This window comes from Tauraco erythrolophus, chromosome 12 (genome assembly GCF_009769465.1).
Source record: "Tauraco erythrolophus isolate bTauEry1 chromosome 12, bTauEry1.pri, whole genome shotgun sequence".
In the NCBI taxonomy this organism is placed as follows: Eukaryota; Metazoa; Chordata; class Aves; order Musophagiformes; family Musophagidae; genus Tauraco; species Tauraco erythrolophus.
This window is the reverse complement of record NC_141476.1, coordinates 1,002,553-1,023,261: the sequence shown is the minus strand read 5'-3', so window position 1 is coordinate 1,023,261 and position 20,709 is coordinate 1,002,553.

The following is a 20,709-nucleotide window of genomic DNA, read 5'->3' as shown; positions in this document are numbered from 1 at the left end:
ACCTTTATCAGCGGGTCTCCAGCCAACTGGTATTTCTGGTTTTGAGCAACTGCACCGAAGCTGCCAGAGCAACCTTTCTGTTTCAATTTTTCACACCCCACGTGTGCATTTTTTGTCTCGACGGAGTCCCACCTCCCCAGTCCTGCCATGCACAGGCTGCAAGTCCAGACCAGAGCGTTCTGGAAGTCTTCTCAAGCTTGAACTGAGTGAGAAGTGATGGGAACATGAAACAGCTCTGCCAACCCTTCCTTGGCCAGACTCAGACAGCTACCCACCCCTGTGCTGCTGCCCAGAGCAGCTGCTCGCTGGCAGCCCCGCTGCCCAAGGGCCCTGGGCAGCCCAGGGAGGCAGGTCCAGCACCTTCCAGTGCTCCCAGCCCACATCGGTGGCACCGGCCCTGCTCGGGCTCCAGCTCCAGCACAAACCAGCACAGAACACAAGCGGGAAATGCACAAGACCCAATGTTCAAACTACATCCCCTACGCGTTAAAAAGCAGCCTGAGAAATCATGTTCCTTCTATGCACACGTAGTTCATTCCCAGCACTTGTTCTTCCCTGGTGGTGTCCTTTGTGGTCAGGTGGCAGTACTGAACAATTCTGCTTTTTGAGTTCATTAACCCAAGAAAGTTTGGGGGTGTTGCATGATTTTGTGCATATAGAGTGAACAGTTCCAGGGGTTGTTTTCTGCTGCCACTCACAAGGTTACCAAATATATTCAGGTTTACTCAGATGCTCAGGTCTTTGTCGAGGCTGCAAACACTTATCTGGGATTTCCAGATGTCCCCAGTACCCTGAAAAAGTGTATCTAATCAGGCTGCATGTCACCTGGAAACCCCAGCCACCCTCGCTGTGTGTGCCAGCAGCTGTCTGGGCAGGGAAGAGGTGCTGAACAAAACTGCCATCGCTCATTTCTCCTTTATTTTCAAGGACCAAAAGAAAACAAAGGGCTTAATTCAACTCTGGAAGCCAAAACAGTCCATTGGCTTTAGGGGGACGCAGAGCTGGGATTAAAATGGAATTTTGAAACTGCCGTGGACCAGATGTTTTGTGTTATGGCTACAATAGCTTCTGCAGGATATTATCTGCAAAGTCCTTTTGGGATCTTGTGCAACGAGAGACGCTGCATAAACACTGATAGCAATTATCCAGCTATTGTGAACACATATAGATGTTTCAAAATTTTAGATGTCTCATGTTCAAATGTGATTTACACTTAAAAACAAGTGATTTTGCTTTGAGTACTGAGAAGTGCAGAACAACAGCTTAACTAAAAAGAGGACTTACAAAGTGTGAGTCCAAGGAAACAAAGCAGCTGGGGTGATCATTGAACTAATCCCTGCACATTTACCCCTGTGAGCATGAAAGGTTTACATAGCTCTGCCGAACATAATTGCTTGCAATGCTGTGAGTTTCTAAATAAAGTGGTGTCCCAAGATTGTCATCAAGTAATGAGGCTTTATTCGTAAATACTGCAGTCACCCTGGGTTTTCCTCATTAGTTCTAAAGCTTCAGATAGTTCAAAAATGTGTCAGCCAGCACTGAATGCACTTTTCAGAGTTGTAGGAACAGGCAAATCCCCTAAAATGTCATCTACAGCAGACTCAGTTCCATTAGAGTCCAATACCCTTCCCAGAAATCCAGCCTATTTTCATCCAGCTACTCAAGCCTATACCCCAAGGTCCTACTGCTTTCAGCGCCCCCGAAAAACTCCTCTGCCTCTCCTGGTACATGGAGCATGTCGAGTTGGAAGGGACCCATAAGGATGACCGAGTCCAGCTCCCTGCTCCTCACAGGACCACCTGACCCTGGCACTGAGCAGTCACCGCTCGCTGCCCTGCAGGAACGGGCTCTGTCCTTCTTATTCGCCCCCTTAATGTGCCGCGCATCAGTCGGAGCCTGTCCATGGAGACAGATGGGTCGTGTCGAGAGTTAATTATTAACAGATAAATTCAATAGAGGGCTTTAATAAAAGATAAGATTAACTCGGTTCAGATATTCCAAATGTAGATATCATCTCTACGTCTGGCTCTTGAAGCATCTCTTTCATGCCTATTGCTCTATATCTGAATAATCCATCATATCTTTGCTCCCGCAATCTTCCTCCTATTATCTGGACTTTAACTTTTTTAGAAAGTCATAGCTTTGGGGACACTAGTGCTTTGCTATATCCCTGCTTTTGCTCCTGTACGCTTCTCTGAGGAACAAGGATACTCCAAGTTGCAGCATCACAGTGGGATTCATGTGCCCTGAATTTACACCAGGAAAACTGCCACCACTGATTTCGGGGAGTAACGTCAGATCCCCTGCGAAGGGGAGCAGGGTGCACCGGGAGCTGCAGCCAGCTTCAGCCAAGAGCCAGTGGTACCATCACGGGCCGGGGCACAGAGGATGCTGAAGACAGAAAAAAGACCATCCATGTCCTGAAGAGCCCACTGTCTGACTGGGGGGTTCTAACACAGGGAAACTTCTTTTTGTCGTAAGAGCTAGATTTTGGTCCTGCTTATCTACATGTGATTACAGACAGCTTTCAGTTTGAATCCTTTAACCATTGCTTGTACCTATGAACAACTTTTCAAAACCAAATCAGTAGAGTCCACTAGTCAAAGCAAAAAATTGTAAACAGATCAGAAAGGTTTTATAGTCAGTGCTTTTTCCTTTTTTTTCCTGTAGTTACTCTTTTTATGCTGGAGAGTGTTAGCTTGTCCATTGCTGTACAGAGAAGCTAATTTTGTTTGCTGAGAGTATTGGCCACTTCTCTTCTTGACCTGCAAAATCACATGTTAAGAATATACAAATTAATACTTCTAATAAAAATAAAGTGACACAAAAATGTCAAAAACCATGTAATTAATTTGCAGTGAAAGGCTAAACAAGCCACAAATCGTGGAAAGGCTGATGGCACTTTACTTTTACAGGTGGCATATAAATGGTCTGAAGTAAATGTGTTTGCTTTTCGAAGAAGTACAGAAAAAAAGTTTCCAGTGTCAGTATCATCCTCCCTTCCTCCTTCCTTCCTTCCTTCCTTCCTTCCTTCCTTCCTTCCTTCCTTCCTTCCTTCCTTCCTTCCTTCCTTCCTTCCTTCCTTCCTTCCTTCCTTCCTTCCTTCCTTCCTTCCTTCCTTCCTTCCTTCCTTCCTTCCTTCCTCTCTCCCTCCCTTTAAATACTTCAAGCTCTAGATTTGTTCAGCAACTAGGAAAATACTTGTAAAGCCCATTTAATATTTACAGATATTTAGTGTCAGGAATAGCAACTTCCTTTTATGTTTCCCAGTGGACGCCTCATGCTTCATACTCTCCTGAGCCTGGCACAGCGAGTTACGTCGCTCTGGGAAGCTGAACGAAAACTGAACCATTTCTGAAGCTCCTGCATCTCCTCTTGGTCAGCTTTTCCAGTCGCATCGGAGTAAAGCGATAAAGAAGCAGAAGGTTTCCCTCCTGATGAACAGATGAGGTGTCAGATGTTCTTCTGATGGGCCATTGTGCTGAGAAGAAGAACTGGCAAGGGACTTTCATCCAGAAGTTACATCCTCATCCCCTCTGCTTTCCCTAACACGCTCACTGCAGCAGTGGCCACTCGTGCGAGCTCCTCCTGCTGCCCACCGCCTGGCACAGCTGATGCAGGGATGCTGGAGGGCACCCTGGCAAGTGGCACACAGGACACGTGGCAGGGCCAGTGCCAGCCCCAGTGGGGGCTCCCAGTGCCTGTACAGGGGTCCAGCTCTGCTGGCCACTGCCCTCAGAGACAGCCCAGAGCCACCTCCTTGCCCACAGGACGCTGACGACAGCACTGTGCTTTGCCGAGCAGTGGCGTCTCCCGGCTCCTGCTGGCTAACATCTGGTGTGGGAAGGAAAAGGAGTTTGTCCCCCCATTTGATGGCCACCTGCTCAGGGTGGCACAGCTGCCCGGACCTGCTGCCCCAGAGCGGTGCGAATCCCTGTGAAGCAGAGCTGCGATGGACGCTGCAGAGTTGGGGTGCTAGAAATTGATAACTTGCCCACTCCCACCCGTGGCAGCTGTAGGAGTTTCCATCCGTAGCTCTTGGGTGCTGTGTCACAACCTTCACCAGACACAACACACACGCTTTTTCAGGACTGCCTTACATCAGTGGAGCTTCAGCCGTATTCAAACCCATATGCTCTATTTCCTCCCTGTTCTCTTCAGAAATGCTTGGCTCCATCGAAAATGTGTTTTAGCAGAAGAACGTTTGATATCCCTCTGGCTCCACGGCCCCCGAGCCCATCGTTGCCCTTCCAGCTGCCTGTGGTCCCGCTGTCACTTCTCATCCGGTCATCCAGGCTCTGATGTGCTGTGCTCTGTAACGTAAGGAAAAAGCTTCTCACCCATGGTGCTGTGGATTTAGATACTCACTTTGGGGATCAAAAGATCGTTTTAGATGCTAATATCAGAGGACCTGCTGAATGGAAATGAGGACAAGGTTTGATCCCAAAGCTACGGCGCAGCAGCAGCAGCTGGGAATGCCCGTTCGCAGCGAGTGTCAGCAGTATAATGCCTCAGAAATGTCATTTATTGTGCTTAATGTTGGTTTTTGCTGCTTGTGTAAAGAGCTGTCTGACTCCAGCACATGCAGGAGGTGGGTAATAAGTAAAAATCCCCGATGTGAACCCACCAGAAGTGCGTTGACCCTTCCCATAGCCCTTCTGCTCGGGGCCGGCGGAGCGGAGTCACCCAGGCTGCTCCTGCAGCACTGGAACCGCAGGTCGCTGCTGGGCTTTGTCCCTACGGCTGCCACAACCTCGTTTTCCACGGTTGCTCCGACCAGTCGCAAAGCCGCGGTGTGTTACTGGCATCGCCCTCTCGTGTCCTCACATCGGGACGTGGACACGGCATCGCCGCGACGCTGAGCCCGGCTCCACGCGTTATCCCCACCAGCTCTGCCTCACCGGCCCCTCCGCTCCGGCCCCGGCCCCGCATGCCACGGGGCTCTTTGCTGATGGTCCTGCCTGGCAGAAGAGCTTCAACTTCCAGGGACAGCCGTAGTTGCAGGAGGTGTCACTGTCATCGCTCCTGGAGAAGAACTGTCGGTGTTACAGCGTAGGGGCAGCAGAAGATCTGTATCTGCTCCTGAAGCAGCCACAGATGCCGTTGTTCCGGGGACAATTGGTATTTTGGCCCCTTTTTCCCAGTTTCTGAAGTGTTGATGCCAGTGGGTGCTTCTGATGGAAAGATGGGTATAGGAGGGCTAGTCACTGGGAATGACAAAATGATCTCTGAGGGGAGGACAACACGGACAAGAAAAATAATATTAGAGAAACTATATAGGCAACAAGTTTGTATCAGGACAAGAAGTTTCTTGCGTGGTTATAATTTTCCTTTCCAAATAATTTATTTTTCACTACAAAATCCAACATTCCTTTAATTCCAGAGATGAATCTCTTTTAAAAACTCTAGAAATTTCTCTCAGTTGTCATCCAGTAATGTCACCGCTCCCGTGGATTCCCGGGATGCTCTGGTACGAGCCTTGGCAGTTCTCCAGCCTTCTCCATAGTCTTTGATTCTTTCAAAAATTAAGGCAACACGAGCTCCCACCCATTAAAAACGCAGTCTGTTAAAGAAAATAGTTATGTTTTTGTTCTCCATAACACAAACTGCTCCTTTGGGTTTCGTTTCATTTTGTTTTGTTTTTTACTTCAAAAGTAACATGTAATTAATCATGGATAAACATGAGTTGCTGACTTTTATCCAGGCACTTGATTTATTTTGTTGCTTCCTCAACAGCAAACAGTCTTTATACCTAATTATAGCAAAGGCTCATGCTATAAAATATGCAAAATAACTATATAAATCTGAAAAATTAATAAGTGCCCATTTTTGACATTGCCAACTTATGGCTTGAGCTAATTTCTGCTGAAGTCAGTGGACACTCAGCCCGCCCTGGGCTGAGCTCCCACCGCGAGACCCACCAGAGGGACGTCAGGTGCTAAAGCCATCCCAGAAGCATTCCTACAGGGAAAGGGGCAGTGGTGGCTGGAGCTGAAGGCCACCTTCGGGGCTGCTTTCGGAGAGGAAGTGCGATCCGTAACCCCTCATCACCCAGAGCCCGTGCAGAGAGTCCGATCTTAACGGGAGCTCTGCCTTTGTCTTCAAGGGACGTGGACTTCACCTGCAGGAGACAGTGGCAAGGGTTATATCGTTTAAATAAGACCTTTTATTTTCCAGTAGACACATAGCTTAGAGAAATCAGGCAAAGGCTCTGAGAAAAATAACCCCACTTTTCTATCTGGCATCCCTACAGAAGCATTAAACGCATTTGTTCTCAATAGACCGCTGAAAAACATCGTTGTCTAACATCTCCATGTTCTTGATCAAGGGTTTATTGATTCTGATTTTGGACTGAAAAAAGCCAAGAAGGTTCGATGCAGAAGTAGTGCCACTCATTAACTCACTGTTCATTTAACACAGAGAACTCAACATCTCTGACGGAATGGCTTAAAAAGTCAATGTAGGGAGATTTTTACGAGAAATTGTAGATAGAGATTAAAAGTATTTAAAAACAAGTGTGCTAAGAGACAACAGGTAACCTAGAATGTTATTGGGAAAACAGAGGCAGGGAAGGGTGCTCACCAGAGGCGTTAGAGAAATCGGTCTGTAGGAGAGGGGCACTGCCCGCTCGCGGAGCTGCCCAGCCCGGGGCATCCGCTGCTGCGGGAGGGAGCAGGTACCCTGAGCTGAACACAGCCATGGCACGGCGTGGGTCATGCGGGAGGAAAAGGAGATCTGCAGAAAGAAGTAATATTTCAGAAACCAGGAAAACTCAGGTTTATGCAAAGCCATGGAATTCTTCCACGGAAAGCCGGGGAAAGCAGGATCCTGCTGCGAGCAGGACGAGCGAGCAGCCGCTGCAGATGCAGAGACCTCTCAGCCCCCGTCTTTGCCTCTGGACTCCCATTCCTGGGGGTGGCAGGGAGGAGAGCCCCAGCCCCAGCTGGCATCTCCCATAGCCTACACACACCTCTCTCACCCAGAGAACAGAAGGATTTCTCGGCCCCTCGTTCCCTAGGTCTCCAGGCAGCTGCTCTCTGCCTGTTATGCCACTGAATTTAAACCAGTGATGGAGCAAGAGGTGAACCAGTGCCGCAGCCTGGAGCTCTCACATGTCCGACCCAGCGAACTGCGACTGTATTATAATTCAGATGGTGGAACTATAATGACAGTGGAGGAAAGACCTAAAAACTGACAGTTACCGGGCTGGACGTAGCTGTGATGCTGACGCAGCGGGCCATCCACCGCGGGGTCACCCTGGGCAGGACCCTGCAGTCCCACCAGCTTCCCTTTGCTCCCAGCCAGAAGTGGCTCCCTGAAATATTTGGCTAGCTGATTTCAGATTTGCTACGGGGAATTTTATATCCACTTCTCAGGAATATTTAGCAATTCACCTGGACATTTTTGTAAATCAATTTGAACCAAGTAGAGAATTTTTTCTTAAAATGTATTTTGAACTTGCAAATGCAAGTGTTCAAGCTGGAAGCCTGATTAGAAGAATTACAAGTAACGTGCCATTAATGTGTTCAACAAAAAGAAATTAATTCTGAAGATGAACTACAAATGAACTTCAGATCAAGAATTGTCTGCAGAAATTACTTTGTGATGAACTGAACAGTGAATACTGGCAACTCGTGACAAGAAAATGAGGCAAAATTTATTGAATAAATTATTTGTGGTTTTGCTGTAGTGGTGGTCGCGAGATTGTCGGGCTGAGCCTGCCGTTAGGACTGGTGCTCTTGCTGCAGGAATAAACCCTTTGTCTTCATTTCGTGGACCTGACTTTTTCAGCGATGACTGGTTTATTTTTCAAGACGGTAAGAAATGGACAGTGATGGATGAAGGAAAAAAGAGCAACATCAGGTTAAAAATAGCTAGCAGAAGTGAAGATTATTAACAAAAAAATATGAGATGCAGCAGTGGGGAGTTTATGACCTCAGAGGAGTGCCATGCTCACGGCACCCAGCGCCAGCCCTCCCAGCCCTGCGGTTCTCCTGGCTGCCCGAGCCCATGCGGTGCCCGTGGGTCTCAGCTCATGCCCGTTCCTCATTCAAAGACGTCACGTGGCAGCGAGTCTACGTCTTCACGGCTCTGCTACATGAGTAGGTAAGGAATTTTTCATCGAAATGGTCAAAAACTAAGACAACATGTGTGCATTGCTCCACTACAGAAGGGATCCAGTACCAAAGCGGTGATCTCTGGTGGCTTCCGACCTGCTGTTCTCCGTGCACCTTGCTGGGACATCACCGGCAAGATGCAAACACACGTCCTGTTCAGCAGTACACGTTAGTGCACTTCTGTTCTCTTTCATTATTAAAACAACAATATTTGCCATGAAGACAAAATCAAGCTCCTGAGCCCACCCTGCTGCCCCACATCGGTGAGTTTTCCGTGGGAGGAAGCGTGGCATCCGGGCCTCTGTGGTGGGCTGTTGGCACAGACACCTCAGGTTGCCTCATGGCAGGTGCAGGAGCACAGGAAGGGTCAAAACGGGTATGAACTGTCTACGCTTAAGAGGAAAATTTTATTTACAGTTTTAACGGCTTCAGCGTTTCCCTGCATTTCTTGCAGGACTCCCTAGGTGGCAGACGCTGCCTTACTTAATGAGTTAGGTGTCAATCAATGCTTTCTTAATATTTGCGTGTGTGCTCCTTGAGTCTCATTTACACCTACAGGCTGAGTATGAGCACAGGGCTAGAGTCTGTCATCTAACCCCCAGCGGAGCACATCGCCATCTGATACACCTTCTCCCCTTGACGGGACTCCTTGCAGGAAGGGGGATGCCCCAAGCCAGGGCACGGGTAGCAGAGCCAGGTCCATGGATGGTGTCCGAGCCCACGGGCTCTCTGGGACACTGCTGAGCCTGGGTGCTCGTGTTCTGCCACTGAAAGATTTCCTGACCGTAGGGCTATCGCCACGTTTGCACTTCTGTTTCTGGGGAATTCATCAAGATGTCCTTTCGTTTATCCAGAGAAGAAACTGTTGTTCAATACGGGAAACGGTGAATAATAGATAAAGTTAGCAAGGACCCTGCTTTACCCAGGGGAGTTGTCCAATCTACAAGTAGTCTCGTGGATTTCAGCAAGGTGCAATTTGCATATGAGCATTAGTCCAGTTTCTGTTTTCTCAAGATTTATAGAAAACCAGAACTTTGGAAATACTGAAACAAACCTGATAAATGGCTCTTATCAGACTTGTGACCAAACCGCAGAAAACGTTACCACAGTTTGTACTAAAAGTTCACTTTTTTGACAGTCTCAGCAGCATTATTCAGGAGTGAATGGACTGAAGTCCCACAGCTGGACTCACGGATTCACCGTCAGTGCCTTCCAGCGACGGAGGAGCACAGGGGCGTGCGTAGCAGTGCTGGGACTTTTTCTGAATCAGTTGGAATCAACTTCTTTTACTGAAGACTATCTCCTCATACTGCCTCTTTTCATACAGCATCACCCAGACATAGCTGTGACCTTCACAGATGTCACATCAGCAAAGAAAAAGGTTCAGTTAAAAAAGTGAATGTAGTAGTTTCAGATCTGGAGTGAATCAGTGCAGCTTCAGTAGAGTCAGCAGAGAGACGCTGGTTTACTGACACTGAGGAGCTTGTCCAATGATTACAAATAGTTTCAGTGAATTGTAACCGCTGCGCTAGTTCAGGGATCTGGTGATTATACAAGAAAAATCGTGTGATTCATTGGAATATATGAGCTTTCCCAGGACATGGAAGTGCAGTGCCTGGAAATGGGCAATAGAACTAAAATACATTTTTTTATTTTTATTAAAGCAGCACAAGGCAACGTGTATTGGACACTGCGCGACTAAATGCACTCATTTGCACCAGTGACAAATAAACACCTACCTTGTTCCATGCCCTCTGAAATTTCATAATCTATAGCAACTTACCTTTCTGTACCTCAGTCAAGGGCAGCCAGGCTTCCTGCGGGGCTCTGCTTGGATCCGAAATCCGTGGCCCCTGTCTGGGATGAGCCCCCAGCCCCTTCCAGCAGCTCAGCGCCGCGGGCTGTGGGAGTGGGGGCTGAGGGCTGCGCTCGGGCACGTTAATGGGCAGGGGAGATCGTCACCAGCACTTAGACAACAGGGAAATCCGGAATGGCCAAGAACATTTGTTTTTTCAACCTTCCCACTTTTCCCAAAAAAGAATCCCAGCCTGTGTTTATCTGAGCACAAATCGAAACCGGGCTTTGCGAACGAGCGAATCCCAAACAAGCCTCAGTTCATGTGTGGCCATCTCGTGCTGTTCTGATGACAACCTGTGCTTTGGCTTCGAGGGATCCAAACCTGGCTGCTCTTCTCCTCTCAGCCTGTAAAATACTTGAAAAATAATCACTTAATACATAGTTTATGGACTGTCTTTGTATTTCCTATCTCTGAGTTTACTTAGCACTAAGACTACCAAAATAAAATCATCCATTCTGCTTGAGATTTTTATTAGCTCCTAATGTAGGAGCTGGCAAAAGGGATGGTTGATGAGTTGAAGCAGTGGGGTGAGGCTCGGCACGTCTCACAGCAGCGAGAACTCCCAGGAGCGGTTCCTGAGCACCGCGAGTGCTCTTCTCCGTTGGGTCTTGGACCGGACACCACGGATGATGCCGGTGTATGGAAGGAGTTATCAGCAGGTCACCTGGGCAGATGACTTGGACTCCGTGTTCCCGTGTGCCACCAGCCTTTTGGGTTTCTTGCTTTTTCTTTTCTTTTTAACCAACTTGTTTTTCCTTACCTTGATCAAGACTTTTAAACCTTATGCAACCCTACATGCAATCTGTCTAATTAAGATCAGCAGCACACTTTGAAATCCTCAGATAAAAAGCACTCTATAAATGCAACAAATTAAATTTCCAAGAGGAGTTAGGCAAGACAAGAAAAGTTCCAATCCCCATATTTGCATTTTAAGGAAATTTGAAGAATCTAGGTCCTATGTATAATCTAGAATATTTTTAGGTCTAGGCATCTAGGTCAAGGCCAGGTTGGATGAGGCTTTGAGCAATCTCGTGTAGTGGAAGGTGTCCCTGCCCATGGCAGGGGGGTTGGAACTAGATGATCTTTGAGGTCCCTTCCAACCCAAACCATTCGATGATTCTGCGATTTCACTTTTAATATTCAGGTGAAAACAATACTCCATGTATCCTTTACATTTGAGGCATTTTGTCTCCATTTTTTGACCTCAGCTTTACAAGTCTGTTTTGTGATTTAGGTAATTAGGTGGTATCTGGGTGTGTATCCACATGTGTTCATGCTTTTATGTCTAGTTTGACTTCAGAAATAAAGAGAGAGTTTACAATGCTGCAAACACTTCCACATACACTTAAACAGACGTAATTAATGCCATGGAGATTACTGAAGGAAAAAAAAATGCATCCCTGAAGACGATGGGGGCCATTCACGGACATTACCAAAGCAAGATTAGATAGAGATGTTTGTCATACAAGCGGTCAGCTGAGAAATTCCCAAGTAAGTAACTCAGAGCAAAACTTGCTGTTTTTTCCAGTCTCCGTTTTGTTTCCAGTACAGGTTTGTTTATGGGATTTTTTCAGAGTCCCCTGGAATACTCAGAGACAGGGTGTAGATGAAATGGAATTAAATAAACACAAGTCCCTGCGATTCTCGTGTCAAAACCCTTTTGGGGTGGGACCCTGAATCTCGGAAGCCCCAACAGACACACGTGCCAGGGTCCTCCGAGCGGCTGCCTGCGCCCTGTACCGCCTGCTGCCTGCGGACCAGTCCACCAGTACCGCAGTGATTTATCTACTGGAGAGGCGAGGTTCTCGCCGGATTGCAGAATGCATCTGGACCAGCCTAATGAGCACATTCTTCACCATCAGAGAGGCTGTGGAGGGTTTGCAAATATTTTGGGCATGATTCACAGAGCCAAAAGGTCTTGTTTACTGATATGCTATTTATACCTAGCTCAATTAAACCTCTTTGGAAAAAAAAATATAAAATCAAGGATGCCAATGCTGGCAGTGCTGTTGGAAGTGAGTATCTCCTCATTAAAAAGGTTAGAGAAACACCATTAATAATTTTGATAGATTCTTTCAGGCATATTTATGCCCTAGTCTTTGTCCATCGCTCTGTATGGTGCGATTCTGGCGGCAGACGAGATCAGGTGTCCCAGTGACAGTCAGTCTCTGGTCCCACATCCCTGGGACGAGCTGTGCCCCTCTCAGCCTGACCTTCCCCCTGCCAGGAGGTGAGCTGCAGCAGCGCCCAATCCATGGTGCACTGGCCCAGGGGGCTACCACGGGGGCTCTGGGGCAACCACCCCGAGGCAGGGACTGAGCTGGACAGTCTCCTGAAACCAAAGACCTGCAGCTCCCTCCTGGGAGCAATACTCTCACGTCAAGGTGTCTCCTGAGCAGAAATGTTTCTGCTCGGTCTGGCACCTTATTAGCACCCAGTAGAAAAATAATTGCTGATGCTCGGTGCTGGGTGGCTGCAAAGCCTCCGGGGACGGGGACGGAGAAGAGGGCGGTGAGAGCTGCGGGGCACACGGCAAAGGTGGGAGGAGGGAACACGGAGGGAGGTGCGGGAAGCCAGTGGCTGCGCTGAGGTCACGTCGGAGCCTGCAGGTCCTGGCTTCATAAGCTGGAAAAGAGGCAAATGGCCAGAAGGTCCCGTTCCTTGTCTTAGTCACAGGCTTCGAGAGAGAGATGCCTATTTAAAGGAGAACCCTAAAGAATAATTCACTCTGTTTGAATCTCCTTTTCTTGAAAATCCAGGTCTTTCAAACCCAATGGATAAAGAAATCAAAGCTCTACACCCAAAGTTCAATGCAGTGCCAAGTGCTGCCTCCTGGAGCCTCCACAGTGGAATTAAACACCTCGCCCTGAAATTCATGTGAACCGGTGTCGGCTCTTTCTGGCACATGGACCAGGCAGAGCTTCTGAGGGTGGGTGTCTCCTGGCACAGGGCAGCCATGCCTCGGGCAACCCCTGGATGGAGCGAAAGAAGCCCGTGAGAGACGTTTGGGGGCACCAAGCACTTGGGAGCACACACGTAAAATATCAAGACGTAAATTAGCAGTGGGAATTAAGCACAACAGCCTTTATATAACACTTTGAAATGATGCACCCATCAAATAATAAAGGTTTTGTTCCCTTAATACACTTAATAAATTTCAAACCATCATACCTTGAAAAAAATGCGCTTTGGTCAAGTGGAAAGCAGACTAATGTGGATTTAGAAGGAGGTTGGGAGTGCAACAAATTATAAATGCTTTCTACTTTATCAGCATTACGGAGTACTATTAATTTTAAAAATAGCTTTTAAAAACATACATGGCATACCATAATGGAGATGGCTGTGTTTCAGTACATCATCCTGATGACTCTTTCCACAGCAATGAGTTATGCAGACGGATGTGCCAAGCTCTGTGTTGCAAATATGGTATGTACCGTGCTGCAGCTGAAAGTTAAAAAAAGCAGTTTTGCCTTTTGATTCAGGATTGTGCTCTGCTGGGACTTCCGAGTGCGAGCGCTTGCGGTCGAGGTCTGCACGCACCGAAGGCCGGGATGCTCCCAAGGAAGCACCATCCCTGCAAGATTTCCAGCGTTCATTATCCCCGTAGAGAGTTGGAACCAGACCACTCATACATGTTTTGAATGATTAAAAGTGAAGATGTTAATGGAAAATGCTAATGTAACCGAGTAGTGTCTATAAAAGCTTTCAGTGCTAATTGGCATGAGCGTCCTTAGAACAGCGCGTTACGTCCATCTAAATGATGAAGGAGGTAGTCACCATAGCAAGGACTGTTTTTATTGACTGCTTAAAGGAAAGAGACACATAAAACCATAACTGAGGCCAGGAAATGAATTAGAAAAATCCCTGGGTAGCTCTAACTTACACTCGAGCTTGCTTGCCTTTTTTTTTTTTTTTTTTTTTTCCCTTAGACTGCACAGTTCTCTGCTTCTCATAAAACAGCAATTACCAACTCAACAGAAGTCTGTGACCCGTTTTGGCAGCACTTGGAGGCTCAGCTAAAACTCTGCCTTCTCGCACGCTGGGAAGGCCCCACAGCCCCCAGACCCAATGCCCCTAGATCCGATGCCCCCAGACCCGATGCCCCCCGACCCGATGCCCTCAGATCCGATGCCTCCAGATCCGATGCCCCCAGACCCAATGCCCCCAAGCATTCTGCTCAGCCTTCAACATGCCCCTGCCAGCAGCAGCCACCGTTCCCTTCCAACACCTCAGGGTTCAGTTGACTAAGAGTCAAATAAATATCAGATGCACAATCATCTCTCCTTGTAATGCTTATATAGCACTCTGTTTCCTCTGTTGTTGATGTGATTCTACAGATAAATAATTTTCCTGGAACCGTGCTGTATGAAATCTATATAATGACAGGTACAAGGAAATTCCCTTGCCCAGAGTGACTTCTACACACTGCTATGCAGGTGGGAGCCGTAAATCTGCTTTGTCTGCGGCCAATAGCCACATTCCAAAATCATGTTTTGAATGCGTGTGTGTGTGTCAGACCGCGACGGATGGATACACACACAACAGTCACAACCAACCATGGCCAGCAATTAACTTTCCCAAATTTTCCTGGTACCTCATATGTAAGTTTAATATCCAACAGCACCTTCTCCAGGTTATAACTCAGTCCATCATGTGATGCTTCCATAAAAACAGCTTTAGAGTCCCTAGTCCCTAACAAAACTGGATGATCTCTAAGGTCTTTTCCAACCTAGAAATCTATGAAAACCACCAAGGACACACGATACACTCGCCGACTACAAACGCATTCAGCAGGTTCACGTTTGCTGGGATGGTTGGCCGCCCTCACTTCACGCCGGGCCGTGTGTCGTGTCCGTGCTGTGCCAGCTATATAGTGGGTCAGAAGTTGTCTGGCATCTGGCATCAGTGGAAAAACGTGAGTCAACATCAGCATCAACTTGGCTTGCCGGCTGGGACACCAGCAGTTTACCTGGGTGTCCATCCTTGCTGCACATCAAATCTACGTGTTGGGTCCTACAAAAGGACACAGGCTTGGTACTGGTGGTGGGGAGGTGCTGCCTGAAGAGCAGAGCAAGTCTGTTTGTGTAGGACCCAGATACGCCGCAAGCTGTGGCATCATTCTCTCGTTTTTCCTGGTTTTTCCTGTTATATTAGGATCAACCGCTATTATCCGCGGGTATTTCGGCTCCGTTCATGATGCGTGCACAGAAAAACGTTCTGCACCATCATTCTGAGAGCCAGCTATCTAGCAGAACTGAAACATGATCATTTCTGCTTCAAGCAAATGAGAAGAGACTTTCTGTTTTGCACATCACCGAGTTCTACGTTCTGACATAGTTTATTTTACTGAGCCCACATTATAGAATTAAAATATGAATATATTGTTGTTATTTAGACAGCAGCTGGAGTACATCTCTCATTTATATGAATTTCCCAGGAGGGAGATGTTTCAAACACTCCATCAGAGAACAGAAATAACTTTATCTTTTAAAATCCTGAGACATCCTCTGCTTTACTCCTAGTTGCAGGTTTCAGTGCTGCATCCCTCAGAAATTGCCAGCAACGTGCTCAGCACGTCAGTTGTCCCACGTCCCCTGTTCAGCACCTCTGCCCGTGTCTCCAGTTTCCCCCATTGAGCCCTCCTGCTGTGCTGTGGTTCTGGGCCATTTTTCCGACCCCTTCCCAGTGCTCTGGGGGTGGAGGAGGGCGGGTGTCTAGGGGTGAGGGCACAGACTGGTTCGAGTGGGTTTGTTGGGAAAAGCTCTGCTGTGAGAGCCCCAGAGGTGATCAACAGAGATCTCGAAAAGGAGTTTACGTTTCCCAGAATACGTGAAGCTGTCAGGCTGTCCCAGCCAGCCGCGTTCCCCGGCTTCCAGCAGCGCTGCAGCGAGCGCGGGTGCTCTGGCCACAGAGGGATAATGGCCCGAGATGCCTCAGAGACAACCTAGATGGAGGGAAACGAGCATCTCGAGGGGAGGTCATGGTTTCACAGGGTCCCCACACCTTGACTGGGGACTGGAAAATCTCCATCTGCTCTCCCCTCCTGCCGCCTGCTGAGTTTACGTGTCCCTTGCTACGAGAGCAGGGAGCGTCCGGCCCCGGTGCTTGTCCGGCCCCGCGGCGGTTGACCAAACTTGACCAAAAACACGAGGGCTCCTGTTGGGAAGTGTCATTTTCAGATGTGCCTCTCTGCCACCCTGGCTCTTGGGCAGAGATGTGCTTTAATGACCCCTCCATCCCGATGCTGATGCAGACCGCGGGCTCCTCGAAGCAGCCCTGAGCCAAACAGGGCATATTTTCCAGTGACAGGTGGCAAGAGTTACAGCCCCTTAAATCAAATTAGCAGACAGCATCTGAGTGGGAGCCTCTGCGAGACGAACGAGCTGGCAGTTTTTAAAGAGTAACAACGAGGTAATAAACAAGATTAACACAAAACTAATGGAGGAATGAAGATAAATACCCGGAATATCCATGTAATGTCAGAGGGGGTTGCATGCCAGACTTCTGGCAACATGTTGGAGACAGGAGTAGGTAACTCGTACCTACTAAATCACGGACATAAATCCTACACTGTGCTAACAGAGCGTGAATGATCTGCTCTGAAATGAATGGGAAAAAGAAAGGGAATTCACTGTTCGTGATAAAAAGAGCTGCTCACCTAAGCTGCTGCTCTTTACTCGCCCCAGGTTTGGGAAGGCACTTCAGCTGCCCGGTGATGCAGATGGGCATGCACATGGCATTCAGTCCCCCGGCTTCATACAGATGGCCCCTGAAGAAGTTCATATGCTCAAGGTGCCACAAAAACAGCTCCTACAGCCATTGTTTTGAAAAAAAGAGGAAATTTATACTGGCAAATTGATCCCAAATTACACACCAAGACCAAAAGGAGGTGGAAACGTCCCGTTCCTTCCCTCCCAGCCAGAGCAGATGCTTTTGAAAGCCCAGGCAGCCCACATCAACCCCAAACCTGTGTCAGGGGTTTACAAAGAGATGTCAGTGCGCCAGATCTCCAGGTGTGGTCTGAAGTCTTAGTCGTTTTTGGTTAAACGTTAACTTAACAAAGGAGTTTGTTGATTAATAGGTAGACTTATCGTTGACAGAAGTCCAAAGGCCTCTCCCAAGGAAAAGATGGTTTCGTGGCCACAGCAAAAGAGAGAAGCTTTGCAGCTCTGACGCAGAATTTCCCTGTTACTGTAAGCAGGTCTTGTGAAGTTCCTTGTCCTTCAGATTTATTTGGACAAAACCTGGGTAAGGTAAGGGATAGTAGCTTTTATTGTGTGACCTGATACACTTGGAGTAAGGAGCCAAGCCTCTGGACTGACAGACTTCATCCCATCCCAGCTTCGTCCATTCCATAGCTTCCAACTGTATTGGTGAGTCCAGAGAGGTTCACTTCCTCTCTACAGACCGTCCTTCTGTCCGTCCACAGACCATGAAAGGGTAACGAGTGGGTCATTTGCCTCCTCCTCTGGAGCTGCTGAGCGTGACTGTGCAAACACGTGGCTCCAGCCCGGCGCCTGCCCAGGGCGCTGCCGTTGGTGCCCACACCTGAGGACAATAAAAGAGGAGGCACTAGCGGGGCTCAAAGGGCTGTGAAGCGGAGCAGAGCCTGCGGCACGGTGCTCTGAGCTCTGCCCGACACCTGGAGAGCTGCCAGAGCTCCCACCGCCGGCACAAAGGTGGTGGTTGGCCACGCGAGAGCAGAGCCGGGCACGGTGCCACCGCGCAGAGCCAGCCCAGCCCAGGGGCTCGCAGAAGCCCCGCTGCCAGGCAGGGCTGGTCGCATGGAGCCGGGCTCGCCTTCCAGGCGGGTGCGCTGACACTGGGATCGAAACCCTTCAGTGATGTCTGGTGCCCTTACGACCACTGGAGCAAATAATGGAAACTATTACAGTTGTGATTTCGCCACTGCTTGGAAACAGCCCGTTTGGGACAGAGATGCCTTTCATTCTTCAGTGGTGCGTGGCTTCAGCTTGCAAGAATGTTTGATAAACTGTAGCTAAACTATAGGGAAATAAATACTTTTTTTTAAATCCGTCATTGTTTTCTGAACTTGTGAGCGACCCGTTTAGCTGGATGGATTTAGAAAGGCCCTACAGTGTTTTTCTGCTGAAATACCAAATGATAAACACCATTTTTCTTGTGTCCCTGCAGAAACAAGACAGCCTAGGGTAACATAAAATTTTCTTTTACTTCCTTCCAACAATGGCACGTTTCTTCTGTTAGAGGCTGATTAATATTTATTACTACAGTAAATGGCAACTTAAATGTATGCTAGCAGTTCTGCAGTATGTCATTAATTTGAGCAAACAGGACACCTACTATCAAACTACAACGGGTCCTTCTGCAATGAATAATGGCAGTGTAAGGGTAACCTTTTAAAAGGAATTACTGAAGCATCGTGATACTGATTTAAATGGCACCACGTTGCCATGCAGGAGCAGATCATTCCAGCCCGTACGTAGGACTACACGGGCAATCGATAAGTGAGGCACCAGCGGTTCTGCACTGCAAGTGGCAATAAAAAAGGAAGAAAGTGGGAGAACAGTCATGACCTGAACGTGAAAATGAGTGTTCTCCTCATAGAAGATACTGCGAGAAGTCCTTCCTCCTGTCCCCATCCCAGAGGGGCAGGGATGCGTTGGGCAGGGTTGGTGGGCGTTACTGCATGTTTGGTAGAAGGCTACTCCTAAATTCTTCCAAAAGAGGGCTTGAAGTTGGAGCTGGGAGAGAGACTTTTGGAGCTGTTTTTCAATTGAGAAGACACTTTGCAGAGGAAAGATCTCTGGTTTTAAGTGGTTTTGGTTTTGAGACTCCTGAGCTGTTTTCAGATGTGCCTTTTGGAAAGTTAAAAGAGGACTCGTAGTGTCAAACCAAAAAACTATTTAATCCATAAAACGACATACCAGACTCTAAAGCGTAGCATTAGACAAGGTTAGTTCTACTTTGCTAACAGTTTTTTAACTGCAATGATCTGCAAAATTACTGTTGTTACTTTTGTATTCTTGCATTTCTAAGATTCTTCCCTCTGGTAGTAAAGGTCGAAATGCCGTAACACTTCAGTCTTCAAAGACAGGCACCTCGACCAGGCTGACACAGGCACACACAGAGAGGGTGACACGGATGCTTGATGCAGAACCAAAACAGGAGGCCACCATGCTATTTACATGTACTTGCTATGCATGGTAAGGAACCAGGGTTGCTGCATCAGAAGGTCTCTGCCATGTGCAGGCGAAAAGATTTACAGCCCTGACCCAAACCGCTCCTGCTCCATGATGGCATCGCGGTGGCTCAGGGACCACAGCTGGTTCCCATGGCCATGATCTCTAACGGCTGGTCTTTGCTGCCCTACCACCCTCATCATCTCCGCTGCCTTTCCGACCGCAGGACCGGCCAGTGCCCTCCGGATCCGTCTGCTGACCTTTTACAGCCACACACGTCAGCTAAACACAGCCCTTCACCCTGGGACGTCCTTTCTGGGACACTTCTCAGTTTCCTTGTGTACGCCCACGGCTTTCTCAAGAGCTTTTGCCTCATCCAGATTCAATTTCTTCCCTTCCCAGATCTGTCTTCCTACCAGGTGGGATAGACCCACTCCATCCTCAGCAGCGTTAACAAAGGATGCCAACCGGGCAATGGAGACGTGACATGGCCGCCCTGTAACGCCCTCAGCTCTCAGCCCTGGGTGAAGGCAATGCCAACCACGGAGCTTTGCCCACCACAGTGCTGGTCCCACGGGAGCCCGGCGGCGGGTCCGGCAGCCCCTGAGCAGCAGAGAGTGGCAGCCCGCTGCGACCCCCACCAACGGCCGGACCCCCGGGCAGCGTGGAGCCTGCCAGGAGCCCGTTGTGCCACGCAGCCACTTCCCAACGGGTCTGTCTGCATGGGAACAACTTCCTCTGAGCAGAGTGGCCAAGGCAAAAGTAAAAAAAGTCCTCGATTCAAAATAAAAGGGCAAAATGGATGATTCAGTCTCTTCGTAAACGCTCTATGTCGTTTCTGACTTCATAGATAGGCTTACAGCATTCAGAGACTCAGGCTGATACATGATTTCAAGAGCTTTACTCACTACAAATAATCTTTTGATGATGAAACTGGCTGCGTAAAGCTTTGGAAGAAAGACCTCGCACGAATATAGCCAAATTAGGAAAGCCATATCGTAACAGCTGTGTTCATGACCACATGTATTGCTGTTTTATTTTTTAATCTACATTACTGGATCTATTTTTGACTACAAACTAGATGACTCACTTGATCACGACCAGTGAAAAAAAAACATAGTATGTTGCCACAAAATATTTCTTAGAGTTGATGCAGTATTTTTTTTCCTTTCCACTGCAAACGTATCTCTCTTTGTAACCAGCCATGGGCAAAATTGGCACATACAGGAATTTGGATTGTTTTACTCAATAATCAATAGAAAAGGAGCTGCCTGGATTTAATTGTCTTTTGTCTGCCTTTCTGATTAGTTTCTTCCCTTTATTTTTCTGTCTTTTTCCTTTGATTGTGTTGTTCTGATTGAGACGAAAACTTCTTCCAAAATATTTCAACCAAATCTGTAGTTTTACTACTACGTTCATGGAAGAGGGGCAAAAACTTAACCAAAATCAGCTGCGGGGCAGTATTTTCTACTTCATTTATCCCTTTATGTTTGCACAAAAGAGAAAAATTGAAAATTAGCCAAGAATGTAATACCACAAATTCTCTCAGTAGAAAACACAGCATAGTTTGCAG